The sequence below is a fragment of the Quercus lobata genome, chromosome 12, assembly GCF_001633185.2.
Source record: "Quercus lobata isolate SW786 chromosome 12, ValleyOak3.0 Primary Assembly, whole genome shotgun sequence".
NCBI classification, from domain to species: domain Eukaryota; kingdom Viridiplantae; phylum Streptophyta; class Magnoliopsida; order Fagales; family Fagaceae; genus Quercus; species Quercus lobata.
Window position 1 is genome coordinate 2,692,209 of NC_044915.1, and position 15,186 is coordinate 2,707,394.

Below are 15,186 nucleotides of genomic sequence, written 5' to 3' on the forward strand. Positions count from 1 at the left end.
TCGGCTAATGCTCCCAGGTTGATGCGATGTACTCCACCAGTTGACTAAAGACTTTATTATTGGTATATCGATCAGTCCAGCATGGATTGAAATAGAAGCCGGTTTGACAGGAAGCTTTTGAAAATGCAATGCACCTAGGTAAATAAGAAACGAGATGAATACGAAGGTTAAATGAGCATCCCACAACCAAAAGGTGCCCCACATAGGTCTTCCCCGAAAGCCCCTAGTAACTAAGGTAAACAATGTAAATAAAGCACCCATATCTATACCGGTTCCTGAAGAGCGAAGAAAAGGGGGGTTGTTTTGTTAATAGGAAGCAGAAAGTGCTTGTAGCTGTAGCTATATAAACAAGAATACTCATCCCAGCCGTAGGAACTTGTACATACAGAATACGAGAATTTCCACCTTGTTGAAAATCTAGTGGTGCTACCTGAAGACTTAAATGAATAGCCATCGCTATTAAGAACAACCAAGATCCAATAATAATTTGTGCAAAGCTTTTGGTCTTTGACATCAAAAAATACGGTTGTAATAACGAAATGGACATGTGAGAATTTGGTCCTAGCTAGTGGAACAAGAAAGACTTTGGTCCTAGCTAGTGGAACAAGAAAGACATGGATCTGTATTCAATATGCAATAAAAGGATTTCCCCCAACAAAGAAATCCCCTTGGCTTTTTTTTTTTCGCTCCGCTTGTGCATGGCACTCCTTGCTCATAGAGCGACATACCGAAAAAAAAAATCAAGAAGAGAAAGCCATTTTCCTACGCCTATTTCTTAGGGCTTTCAAGAGCATGACTCTTCTTTTTAAAGAAAGTCTTCCCTTTTTTCGGTTACAAACTTTACCCTTGGGGGGGGGGGGGGGGAGGTTTTGAGGCACAGTAGTGGTTTCTATGCCATGCCACCCATACTTTAGCGTAATACCAAACCCATGTGCTTGATTTTAGGAAATGACAGATCTCAGAAGAGACACATAAATGCAAAGAGCAACAAATAAATATAGTTGGAACAGAACAAGAACACATAGAAGAACAAAACATAACCAATAGACTCGGTCCTGTGTGACAACACTATTGATGAGGTCTTCTAAATGCTCAACCATAGCATAGACCACTAATTTTTCCTCGATCTTCAAAGAAGAATGACTCCTACTACTCCTCCTTCTTTAGGATAGGATCGTCATTGGTCCTTATTTCACTAATGATCTAATAATCTCACCATTTTATAGTAATTCATGCGAACGCACGAAGGACTATCCTTTCTATCACTTGCACTTGCTTTTCACTCTCAAGACAACGGTCTCTCTCTTCTAATTCTATATAAATAGGCCTTTGCATAAGAGAAGAAAGATGGTAGCCTAAAGTAGAGTAGATTTGACGGTATGCCAATTGCGTCAAGAAATTCTACAAACCTCCTTCTCTTATGCAATTTGCTATTTTGTGAACCTTTCTTCCAAAACAGAAAGGGAAACCTCATACTGGCCAATTTCACACCTTCTGAATGTGCCATTTGGCCAAATATGAAAGCTAATCAAAAGACACTAATTCATTTTGGGAACATGAGAAAGGTATGCCCAACTAACTAAGGGACATAACAAAGAATGGGACCTGAAGTAGTAAAACGAAGAAGGTCAACCAAGCGTAATAATGTGGGTGTAGGCATTTCTTCTGAAAGCCTTTCTTACCTTTCTGGCTGATATCATGACCTTGGTCTTCTTGGTCCCTTGTACCAGAGGAAGCATGCAGGTGTCTTCTCTTCTATAATGCATAGCGAATTCATGTAGCTTATCCCCACCCCGATTGGCAACTGTTAGGCCTTCCTACGCTGACAAAGGCCTCCTTTCTCTTCTTTGAAGTCTACAACAAACAAGTGAAAGAGGCAGGATTTGAACCTACGTAGAAAAACTTCAACAGATTTACAATCTACCGTTTTTGACCACTCAGCCACTCTCGTCTTCTTGGGCTGAGGCCCCCCTTAATGGGTTCTAAGAAGGAGGGCGGTGCCCTGAATCAAACAAAAAGCTTATTGATTTTATTGAAGTATTTATTAACTTAGCCAGCGTTCTGGGAGAATCTAGTAATTTAGTCAGTTTATAACAATCTCTGTAAAGCAAGGGGCAAAGCTTCTACGACAGCTTCCCCCTCATGTAGCCGTCGGCCTTCCCCAACCCCCCCCCTTTTTGTCACTTCTGGCTAATAAGTATCTTTCGACGGAGGAAAAGAGACGACTAGTCAATTCTAGCGAAGCTGCAAGCCTACCCTTCTCAAGCCTACTTAAATAGCTTATGCTTACCAAGCCTAGTCTACAAAAATAGGGCCACAACAAGCAAGCTTCCCCCCTTTGTTTGTTGTGGGTCGTGCCTCACCACAAACACTGAATGAATGAAATGAGTGGAGACCTTCCATTTGGCTAATAAAGATACTACTCCAGTCTTCCCATTCATTCCAAGTGGATCCTTCTTCTCCCTAAGAATTAAACAAACCAAGTTCACCTATACAAGAGTGAGGAATAAAAACCAACAAATAACTTCCCACTTTTTATGTCCCACGATTCTGCTAGTTTAGAAACTAAGGAGAAAGGTAGGGCTCGCTAGTAGGTTTGAAAAGCGATAACTCAAAAATCCCCCCAAGTAGGATTTGAACCTACAACCTTTCAGTTAACAGTCGACCGCTCTACCACTGAGCTACTGAGGAACAACAGACTTAAGGAAGCCGACTCTCGTTCTTTGGAACCATCCTATAACTGAACAAAAATGGGTTCATCACCCTTTTTTTTTTTTCACATACACCGAGAGAAAAGGTTACCATAGCAAGCCCTTCCCTGGCCGAAGCGCCCCCAAGACAAGGGGGCAATAGTCAACCATCTACTCTTAAGATTCATATTGATCAATCGATCCCGGCGTCCTGCCAATTCACTAAGTAGACTCACTCTACCGAGGGCAACAAAGGCTGGAACTATTCCTACCAAAAACAAGGGACTTACTTCTCATCCTAGAAGTTAGCAGGTATGAGAGAGTCCCCTCTCTGTCTGTCTCTCCAAGTTTCTACTACTAAGTAGTACTTCTGCTATTCAATCATAGAAACCGATTCCAATCAAGCTGAAAAAGCACTTTCTCATTGGTAAGTTAGTGCCCTGCACTCTTTCTAAAGCACTAACGAGCAAGAAAATGCCCTTTACGTTTAGATAGGCTAAGGCACCTTTACTAATATTAGAATATAAGGCGCTTCTTTCTCAAAGTCAAGTTTCACTATTCTTAGTCAAGCTTTGAAGCCCCTACCTTTTTTTATGGGATATTTGAAGAAGCACAGGTTTGGAACCCTATACAAGGGGTTTGTCTTGATCTCGCTTGGTGGTACCCCTCTCGGTGATTGTTGACTCAACATTGATTTCGTGCTTAAGTTGGAGCCCCCCCCCCCCCCTTCCATCCATCAAGTCAAGTAATTCGCTATTGGAAAAAATCTATCGCGTATCTCATGGCATGCTTCTTGTTTCTTTGAATTGGTTCCTAGTGTCAGTCAATCAAGATTTGCCACCAAGAGGGGGAAGAGCCTTTACTTTAGGTTATTAGGTCGGTCTCGTCATTCGCGCAATTCCCCTATCCATCGATCGATCACACAAGTACGCATCCAGACAACGCATAGCGATTAAAAAAATGTTCATCCTGGATTCTCTTTCTCAATAAAAATGTCTATCAATTGATCCCTATTCATTCGGTCAAAGTTTCCATGGCGTTTTCATGCCCTTCTACTGAAAGGGGCACCATGTTAAGAGGGCAGCATTCAAGGCAATCATCACTAGTTTCTCCCGAGGGCATGGTATGGCTTTGTTCTTGGTGTTGTTTAATAGATGTCAAGTGCCGCTTTTCCCCGTCTGAGAATCTTCATCTGCTCTAAGTAGGCGAGCTTCAACTCCATCGATAGGAATCACCAGCGTCACGAGCACCATCTGCAGCACTCAAGGCACCTAAGCAAGAGAAGGTTGCCTCGAAGAAACGGTCGGGCAAAAGGTTTGTGAAGGCTGGCCAAACAAAGGCCAAGAATAAAAACCTCTTGGGGGAGGAAAGAGAGGCGAGGCCAAGATTTGAGAGGATCCCGGTGACTATCTACCTGAAGAAGTTGCCATTAGCTACATCGGCTAGCCTACTCAACTTCTCACTGCCCGTTGATGGTATCGTAGATCGAATCTAATTGGAAGCGAGAGAGGAGTCAACTCGATTAGTAAGATGTGGGTTATGATATATATAATTGAATTCATGTTATATTTTAACACCCCTCCTCAAAAACACACACACACAGGAAGAGGAAAGAAGGTTTTTAAAAAAAAGTTACAGTGGTGTATATCCAAAATGGCCCAACTCTTGAATGCACAACACAGACTTTAAACCTCTTAAACTTACACTCATTTTCCAATGTAAGATTAACCCACTGTTTTTTTCTTTTGAGAAAACTAAATATTTTTAACACACACACACGGGGAGAGGGGAGAAGGTTTTTTTAAAGAAACTTGATGTCATTTTTTGTTTTCTTGGAATAATTGAAGCTCAATGGCGATTAATTTGGGACACCATATACATATCATAAAAATTATCCATATACAATTCAGTACATATTTTATTGCACATGTGGCATGTAACGTATCTAGGTTGCTCTAGTATGCTTATCTTGTTTAAGGAGTTACAGATTTGTTTTGTATTCCTGCACCTGAATATGATGGCTAATTCATGGATACGTACGTTTATTTTGTATATTCATGTTGTATTGTAACTTGAATACATACCTTCTCCTTGCATAAGATACGTCCAAAGCATTCTATGTTAGTGCTTAGTTTGTTTCGATGAAAAATCTTATAGGAAGACAATTTTCTGCATTTTCCGGTAAAAATCCTAAATGTGTTGCATCATCTCAACATCCAGATGCATAGTTAATTAACTCGGGCCTAGAGTTTAACTTCGTTTCCCTTCCCTCAGCTTTTGATTAAGTGTCCAACTGTCCCCTTGCAACAATATAAAAGTGCATTACAAATGTACTTCTATTAATGGTTTATAAATCATAAATGTATAAAAATAGATATTTATTAAAAAAATTTAATGAAAAAACCATGAAAAAAAAAGCAAGCATGTGAGAGACGCATGATTTTAGACACTTGGATTGAGCAAGATTTTAATTACGACTATACAAATAATTCTAGGGAGACAACCAATCATACACCCAATTTCACAATTTATTGAGTTGTGGACATTTTCTATCTTGTGTGACTCACCACCTTATGCATATCACTCATAATCGCACTTCAACAAGTTGTGAAATTGATTGTAAGAATGGTTGTATGTGTAGGTGGAATGTAGGCAATTTTGGCTATCTATCCCTCTTTTGCAAAATTATTTAGCCAAAAAGCCTCATTTTTGGAATATTTAGGGTGCGTTTAGATACCGTTTATTTTGTTGAAAACTAAAAATAATAAAAAAAATTAATTTCCAGTTACTATTCACAAATGAAAATACTGTTCATTTGCCTTAATGCACTGTTCATATTCCATGAACAGTGCAAGAGGCGCTGGTCAAAAAAAAAAAGACAAAACGCTGAAACACAGAGTGCAATCCGCAATCCAAACGCTACCTTAGGGTGGTAGCCTTGTTTTGCAGCTCAATTCTTTTAGTTTTAAGTAAATTAGACTAAGATGGCAGCAATTGATGTGGGAGTTCCTTTTAAAATTTGTCAAGTGAAACTCAAGTTACATAGAAAAATTTTCTAAGCAAAACTTGATTATAGAGAAATCAAGTTGTGTGTTATGAACTCAATTATAGACAAATCGAGTTTTGTGCAAAAAATTTCATGATGAACTCAAATATTGAGAAATCGAGTTGTGTAGAAACTGCCACATCAGCCCTGCCACCACAACCTTATTTACTTAGAACTCAATTTTTGCAGGTGTAGTTTAGAGGACTATACTTGTATAATACAACTTAAGCAAATGAATGGTTGAAAAATCCGTGAGATGAAAATGTTGTTGTAGAGAGGGAAAATTCCCGACCTATCACAAGCTGACACATCACATTACCAAGTCCACAAAATACAGCCAATTACAAAGCACCATGTACTGCTATTAGGTTTTGCTATCACTATTTAGAAGCCAACAGAAATTTGCCAAGTGTCATGCAAAAACCAATCACACATCAGCGCACGTGTAAGCGATGACACAAGCAACTTCGTACGTGTAAGCAATGACACGAGCAACCTTGCACGTGTAAGCGATGACTTAAGCGGACCAATCAGGCTGTGACATGTGTCACCAATCAAGCTCTGTCACGTGTCGCTCACCCACCCCCAAACTCCTATAAATAGAAGCCTTCCTAAGACATTTAGGAGGAAAAAGATTCAGAAGTGAAAAAGCTCTGCTGGAATCAAGCCCTGAAGCCTCTAGGAACTTCAAGAACTTCAACCCCAAAATCGGAGAACATTCGAAGCAGAATCATCCAAACCATCTGTCTAGATCCTAAAGTTTGCGGGAATCAAGCTCAAAGGTCCGAAAACATCAACAAATCACAAATCAGTGAAGCTCTACGGATTCAAGCCTTCAAAGCCCCGAAGAATTTCCACCACAAACCTTCAAATACAAAGAAAATTCGAAGCAGAATCATCCAAACTTCCTACCTAGATCTCAAATGTCACTGGAATCAAGCTCAAAAGCCTCCAGAAACCTCAAACAACCACAAATCAGTGAAGCTCCATGGATTCAAGCCTCTAAAGCCCCGAAGAACTTCCACAACAAACCTTCAAAGACGAAGAACACGAAGAACGTGAAGAACAAGAGATTTCCAACAAGCTCTTAGCCGGAGATTCATTGTAATTCTGTTCCAAAGATCTTCGATCCATTCGTCAGCCAAATTGAAGTACATTGGGTGTTCGAATCAAAATCACATTACTACAAATCCAATCAACAAGTCTTTTAAGGAGATCGAATCAAAGGATAACTCTTTTATAATTACAGAGAATTGTACCACACAATCATCAAATACAAATTCGCATTTGTGAAACTATTTTACTTGTTTAATTTATTTCAAACTAGAAATTTAGTCGTCAACAGTTGTCGATCAAGTAGATACCAATTAGTAACTTCCTCTCATTAAAATAAATAAATAATAATAATTAGTAACTTCCTTTTTTTTTTTTTTTTTTTTTTTTTTTTATAAAGTTTATTACTTACCGATAAAAAATAAATGTTTCCAATCAAAATTTTAAGTTTAAATTCCTACTAATCTTAGCTATATTTTCATATAATAAAAAACGGAAATGCAAAAATATATACGTATATGAGACAAAAAAGAGTAGAGGTTACATTGTTCTTACCAGTAATTCAGTCCGTAAGAAATGTTCTCCATTGCAGAGGCATGGAAGAACCTCCAAAATAGATTCTCTTAAACCCTAAGTAGCAGACACAAGGTTCTGAAATTTATGGGCAAAGAACATTGATGATTTATTTTATTATAAGGGTTAAAGCTTCAATATATATGTGGAAAATAGGTACCAGTAATTGGTCATAAAATGAATGCCAAAGATTCCTTAGATATGATTCAAAAAGTATCATAAACTATTAATTGTTTGTTGTGTTGGGACAAAATGGGCTTCTGCCCTTTTCGGACAAATTAATTAGCATTTTGCCCTTCTTCCCAAACTAAATAGGGAAATACCCCTCTTTTGAAAATCGAGTTTTTCAAAATCGATTTAAGCCCTATAGTGACGTTTTCAAAGACCTATAGTGACGTTTATAAAGACCTATAGTGGCGTTTTGTAACTTGATATCCATGAAATCGAGTTATAGACAATTTTATTGCCTATAACTCGATTTTATGGATATCAAGTTATAAAACGTCACTATAGGTTCTTAAAATGTCACTATAGGTCCTTAAAAACGTCACTATAGGGCTCTAGAATTTTTTTTTTTTTTAAACTCGATTTTGAGAAACTCAATTTTCAAAAGAGGGGCATTTCCCTATTTATTTTGGGAAGAAGGGCAAAAGGCTAATTAATTTGCCCAAAAAGGGCAGAAGCCCATTTTGTCCTTGTTTGTTGGACAATACTTCTCTTTAGAGTTTTGCGTATCAACCAACTGAGTAATTCCATCACATGAACCTGAGATTCATTCAAAACTTATAATAAAGAATTTGATTGAGGATTTTATGGCATGATTATAAGGTTTCTCCACACACTGACACTATATATGTTTAAAAACATTGGTTCTTACCAAAAAAAAAACATTGATAATTTCTAAAGCCATTTTCTTGTCTAAATCCTTTGTATGGCAAGAATAAAAAAAGTCCCTTCCTATATTTCAAAATTCACGAACGATAGCAAGGATACTTTGTATGGGGATCTGAAAATAGAATAACGAGCTCATGGGCTCAGGGCCAAGGGTCCAGAAAAAAAAAAGCATTATTATAATAGCAAATTAAATTTATTAGATTATCAACACATATAACAACAGATTTATAATATTATTTGTGTTGATTTGATGAACTAATCAAACCTAATAAAATTTATAACCTTACAAACTTGAATATTGTGTCAAATCAATACAAACTATTTGATTAGTGCTTCCAAAAAAAAAAAAAAAAAGAAAAGCAATCTGATATTGAAATGAAATGAGAAAATAGGTTAGATTTTTTTTTTTTTTTTTTTATACAAGGAGAGGTTCAAAAGAGCAATTAACAAAATCATTATCAACACAAGTAACAACAGATTTATAATATTATTTGTGTTGATTTGATGCACTAATCAAACCTAATAAAATTTATAACCTTACAAACTTGAACATTGTGTCAAATCAATACAAACTGTACGGCACCAAGATCTAGGGCCCACACAGGCCCCGAGCCCAGTCCCAATCGTACAGCGCGGGGATCCCAGGCCCATACAGGCCCTGGGCCTAGTCATCTTGCGCCCTCCCTGGTGCTTCCATAAATACACAGACAAGTGTTGGGCATTAAGTTCCAAGGGGTGATCGGTCAAACGTCCCCGGACAAGTATATGAATCTTTCCCGGGAAAATGTGGTATGTACGGGAAGCTGAGTTGCCGAGCATAATCGATCCAGCTGAAACCAAGTTCCAAGATCATAAATGCAGCACCGCCCTCTCATCTAAACATCCACTTAAATCAAATAATATTGGACCTTCAAAAGCACAAACGGTGGCTGTAATCATAATCTTCCCACTAACCTTGACTATAAATAGAAGAAAGTTGGGAGAAGAAGGGGTTCAGAAAATTTGAGGGAAAAGAGTGAAAGAGTGAACATCAAACTGGGCATTGCTTTGAGTCTCTCTGCCGAGAACGACCCATAGTAGGAAATCTTCAAGCCCACTACAAATAGATTGTGAGCCCATAGTAATCCAAGGCTCATAGGTCTTATACTTGGTTCTTACAATTGGCGCCCACCGTGGGGCCCTCCTACAAAACTGTGGTTCGACTGAGACTCAAACGACGAGGATGTCTGAGGAGCGTTCAGGAGAGCGTGCACCAAGCGGCTCCATGGGATCTTCTCGGGGGTCAACATGGAGGGAGAGAAGGCAAAAAAGGCTGGAAGATAGGGAGCACTCAAGAAGGGAGGAAGGGTCCGGACAAGGAGAAGGGTCGGCCCAGACACACTGGACGGTTTCGGACGTCTCGGCGCATCGGCAGCATGACGAAAGGGACCGAGAGCTGGAACGGTTACGCAGACTGGTAATGGACTTAGAGCTGGAAGCAAGGGGTCGGCGAGATGAAAGGAATCGCAACTCCCAGCAAAGGAGAAACCAGGGTGAGGCCTCCAGCCGGTCTAATACGCATCGATCCCGAGACCGGTCGCTCTCCCAAGAGTCGCACCGGCAATCACGGGAACCACGCCATCGACGGAACCGCTCACGGTCGCACGGTTATAATCACCAAGGATCAGAATCACCGGAAGAACGACTGCACCACAATGCCTCCATGGACGCAATGAGCCGGGCTCTGCGGATGGCGGCCCGGTCACCGTTCTCCGATGAAATTGAACGGGCCCCTATGCCGAGCAGATTCACACGACCACCATTCAATTCGTATGAGGGAAGGACAGACCCCGTGGAGCATGTTAGCCATTACATCCACATGATGTCCTTGCATGTGCACAACGATGCATTAATGTGTAAGGTTTTCCCCTCTAGTCTCGGTTCCACGGCACTGAGATGGTTCAATGGTTTGCGGAAGGGTTCCATACACAGCTTCGCCGAGCTGATTCAAGAATTCGGCAGCAGGTTCGTGACATGTAGCCGGGTTCAACAGCCGGTCGACGCACTACTTTCCATGAAGATGAGGGTCGGGGAAACCCTTCGGAGCTATGCCAACCGATACTGGGCACTCTACAACGAGATTGGTGGAGGGAACGAGAAAATTGCGGCAAGCACCTTCAGAATGGGGCTCCCTGAGGATTCTGAATTACGGGAGTCACTAACGAGAAGACCCCCCGAGGACATGAGGCAACTGATGAGACGCATAGAGGAGTACAAACGCCTGGAAGATGACCGGCTGCAAAGCAAGGGGAAAGCTCCTTTAGTGGGGAGATCTCGGCAAAGCGTTTTACCGGCAAAGCCGAAACGAGACTTCAGAATGCAGGGACCAGAGGTGCAGATCGACGGGGTCAATGTGGTGTTTAAAGAGCCAGTGCACAAGATCCTGGAACGGATCAAAAACGAGCCATTCTTCAGGTGGCCGAACAAAATGGGGGGCGACCCATCTCGGAGGAACCAAAACCTATACTGCACCTATCACAGAGACAAGGGGCACACGACCGAACAGTGCCGGGTATTAAAAGATCATCTCGGACAGCTAGCAAGGGCCGGGTACTTGAAAGAGTTTGTAACAGATTCCGTTGACCGAGAAACAGGGCAGGGAGCCCAACAGAAAAGGAATCCCCTTCCACCACCCCTGGGGATAATCGAAGTCATCCATGCCGCACCAAGAAGGGCAGCAGCGGCAAAAAGGATACTGACAGTGGCCTGCGCGGAAGGAGAATCATCCAAGAAGAAGAAGAAAGGTGGACGGCCGATCATCTCGTTCGGAGAAGACGATTTCGAGGGGACGGTCCAACCCCACGACGATGCTTTGGTGGTGACGGCCCGGATAGGCGGATTCCTGGTGAAGAGGGTAATGATTGATCAAGGAAGCGGAGCCGACGTCATGTACCCGGATCTCTTTGAAGGGCTAGGGTTAAAGACCCAGGATTTGGCGAAGTATGACACGCCGTTGGTCTCGTTTGATGGGAGGGTTGTAATTCCCGAGGGGCAGATCTCTCTCCCAGTGGACATGGAAGGCAAGACAGTTATAGTTACATTTATAGTAGTCCGATCATTCGCACCGTACACCGCAATCCTGGGAAGGCCGTGGATTCACGCCATGGGGGCTGTCCCGTCCACCCTTCACGTGAAAGTGAAGTTTCCTACCAAGAATGGAGTTGCCGTGGTAAGGGGGAATCAACAGGTGGCGAGGCAGTGCCTTGTCGCCGCGGTCCGGTGGGAGAAGGAACAGCTCGGTCGAACTGAGGAGAACGAGAAAGAAAATTCATAGCAATTACAGAAACCCCAGGGGGAAGCTGGGGCGGACGTTGCCGAGGAAGTGCTGAAGGTAAGAATTCTCCCAGATGCTGACAAGTATTTCCAGATAGGTACAAGCATGAACGACCGGGAAAAGGTAGATATGTTGCTGTTCCTATTGCAGAACGTGGATGTTTTTGCATGGAGCCCGTATGAAGTGCCCGGCGTAGATCCCGAGTTCATTGTCCACAGACTCAACGTGGATCCGTTATTCCCCCCAAAGAAGCAGAAACCGAGAAGAGCGTCGAGGGAACACGTCAATGCAGTAAACCTGGAGGTACAGCGGCTGAAGGATGCCGGGGCCATAAAGGAGATATTCTTCCCGAAGTGGTTGGCAAACACTGTCGTGGTGAAGAAGAAGAACGGGAAATGGAGAGTTTGTGTGGATTTCACAGACTTGAACAAGGCATGTCCCAAGGACCCATTCCCGATGCCCAAGATTGACCAGCTGGTAGATGCGACGTACGGGCATCCGAGGATGAGCTTCCTAGATGCCTTCCGAGGCTACCACCAGATTGCCTTGGCGCCCGAAGACCGAGAAAAGACTGCATTTATCTCCTCGAATGCAAATTATCACTACGAGGTCATGCCGTTCGGATTAAAGAACGCCGGGGCTACGTATCAGCGAATGATGACGAGAATGTTCCGAGAGAAAATTGGCTGCACGGTTGAAGTTTATATCGATGATATGGTGGTGAAAAGCAGAATTGAGTCGCAGCACACCGAAGACCTCCGGGGAGTGTTTGAGATACTACGTCGGCACAAATTGCGCTTGAATGCCGAGAAGTGCATTTCGGAGTGGGGGCTGGTAAGTTCCTGGGATATCTGATCTCTACTCGGGGAATAGAAGCTAACCCCGACCAGATAGAAGCCGTGAACCGCCTCAAACCACCAAGCAATCCCAAAGAGGTGCAAGTGCTCACTGGAATGCTAGCGGCCCTGAAAAGATTCATCTCCAAGTCTGCCAACCGTTGCCGGCCTTTTTATCAGCTTCTGAAAAAGTGGAAGGGATTTCGATGGGACGAGAGCTGCGATGAAGCCTTTCGAGAGCTAAAGGAGTATTTGGCAAAGGCGCCAAGATTGACGGCCCCGGATCCCGGGGAGGATCTGTTTATGTATCTCGCTGTCACCGACCATGCCGTAAGTGCTGTGTTGCTAAGAGACCGGGGAGTGCAGATGCCGGTGTATTACGTGAGCAAAACCTTGGTCGATGCCGAGACAAGGTACCTACCTCTCGAGAAGTTAGTTTTGGCCCTGGTGCACGCCACGAGAAAGTTGCCACATTACTTCCAGGCACACACAGTGTTCGTCCTCACCGAGTATCCATTGCAGTCACTATTGAAGAGATCAGACTTCACAGGGCGGATTGCCAAATGGGGGACTCGGTTGGGATCGTTTGACATAAGATACCGGCCTAGAAGCTCAGTGAAGGGACAGGTTCTGGCTGACTTCATCGCAGAGTTCACACCCAAGGATGAAGGCAAGATAATCTGTAGTACGGAGATTCGCCCGTGGAGGTTATTTGTGGACGGCGCATCGAATGCTATGGGGGCCGGGGCTGGAATAGTCATAGTCACCCCTGAGGGTATACGACTGGAACACTCCCTCAGATTGGGGTTCAAAGCCTCGAACAACGAAGCCGAGTACGAAGCCATGCTGGCCGGGTTAAGGGCAGTATTACATCTGGGCGCAAAGGACGTAGAGATCTACTCTGATTCTCGACTGGTGGTTTATCAGATCACCGGGGACTTTGAAGCTCGGGACCCCAGAATGAAAGCTTATCTCAGTACGGCAAAGCGGATTATCGGTCAGTTTAAAACGGCAAAGATATCCCAGGTAGCCCGGTCACAAAACAAGCACGCTGACTCTCTTGCCACGTTAGCCTCATCGGCTACCGAGGATACGCCGAGGCTCATCACGGTAGAACTTGTAAGGGAGCCAAGCATCCATGTGAAGAATGTTCCCGACCAAGCCGGAGTAGAGATTGCGCAGGTGGCAGTGGCTGGTCCAAATTGGATGAGCCCGATCATAGACTTCCTTGCCGAAGATAAAGTTCCGGAGAATGAGGCCGAGGCCAACAAGATTCGACGAATGGCTCCCAGATTCTGGCTGTCTTCAGACCGAAAACTGTACCGAAGATCCTTCGCAGGCCCTTACCTCTTGTGCCTACATCCGGAAAGAGTCAAAGAGCTTCTAACCGAGCTGCATGAGGGAGTGTGCGGCGGGCATGCCGGGGGACGATCTTTAGCACATCGAGCAATGACACAGGGGTTTTGGTGGCCGCAGATGCAGAAGGATGCTGCTGAACACGTACGAAGTTGCGAACAGTGTCAAAAGCACGCCCCAATGATCCATCAGCCTGCAGGACAGCTAAATCCTGTCAGCAGCCCGTGGCCATTTGCACAATGGGGGCTTGACATCCTTGGGCCTTTCCCCCGAGAAACGGGGAACCGCCGTTTTGTATTGGTAGCTGTAGATTATTTCACAAAGTGGGCTGAAGCTGAGGCCTTGGCTAATATCCGGGATTCCGACGTGAAAAAGTTTGTATGGAAAAACATAGTTACACGGTTTGGGGTGCCGAATTCGCTAGTGACGGACAATGGGCTGCAGTTCGACAGCAATGCTTTCCGGAGCTTTTGTAGTGAGCTTGGCATCAAGAACAAGTATTCAACCCCGGCGTACCCACAAAGCAACGGCCAAGCTGAAGCGGTAAACAAGACTATTTTGAATGGGCTCAAGAAAAGGTTGGACGGAGCGAAGGGAAGATGGGCGGAAGAGCTACCCAGTGTATTGTGGGCCTACCGTACGACCCCCAGGAGATCCACGGGTGAAACCCCGTTTTCCCTGACGTACGGCTCAGAAGCAGTGATACCGACCGAGGTGAGCTTATGCAGTGCACGGGTCGCCAGGTTTGACCCCATACAGAACGCCGACCTGATAATGGAACACTTGGATTGGCTAGAAGAATGCAGGGAGGCCGCGACCGTACGTCTTGCCGAGTATCAGCAGAAGCTGGCCCAAAGGTACAACCGAAACGTGAAAAGCAGGGAATTCAGTGCCGGGGAACTAGTTTTAAGACGGGTAGTAGGGAACATGCGGGACATGGCTGCAGGGAAGCTCGCTCAGAGTTGGGAAGGACCATAAAGAGTCACAGCCATTGCGGGTGCAGGGGCTTATTACTTGGAAGACCTTGACGAGAGGCACATGTTTGTAAAGTCTAGTACTAGATTTCCTCTCTACATCTTGGAAATGGTCTTGTTCTATCATGCAATTTATTTATAAAAGATATATCAGGACAATGGGTGTATGTTTTTTAAATTAGTCCATAATTTTTGCTATCTTGCATTGTACTCCTTCCTTCAATATATAATCTTGCCTTAGTTCTTGGGCCCTTTTCATCTATAAACTTCTCAAAGTGGTCCCAAGCCGTTGATGGTGATTTTCTTTTATTAGGATTAGAAGAAGATATCACCTGCGGTGGACGAGGAGGTCTCATGGTTGGTCTTGTAGTGGCAACATCAGGTTGTGTCGGCTCCATTGAATCCATGACCTAGTACCACACAAAAAAAATCAATCATTAAACAATGCATT

General features: G+C 43.5%; 1 non-coding gene across 1 annotated transcript; it reads right to left on the minus strand.

The window, feature by feature from the left end:
• Positions 1 to 2,619: 2,619 nt before the first annotated feature.
• On the minus strand, positions 2,620 to 2,691 carry TRNAN-GUU. Its single transcript has one exon. It is a non-coding gene; the product is annotated as a tRNA-Asn (tRNA).
• Between the last annotated feature and the right edge of the window lie 12,495 nt (positions 2,692 to 15,186).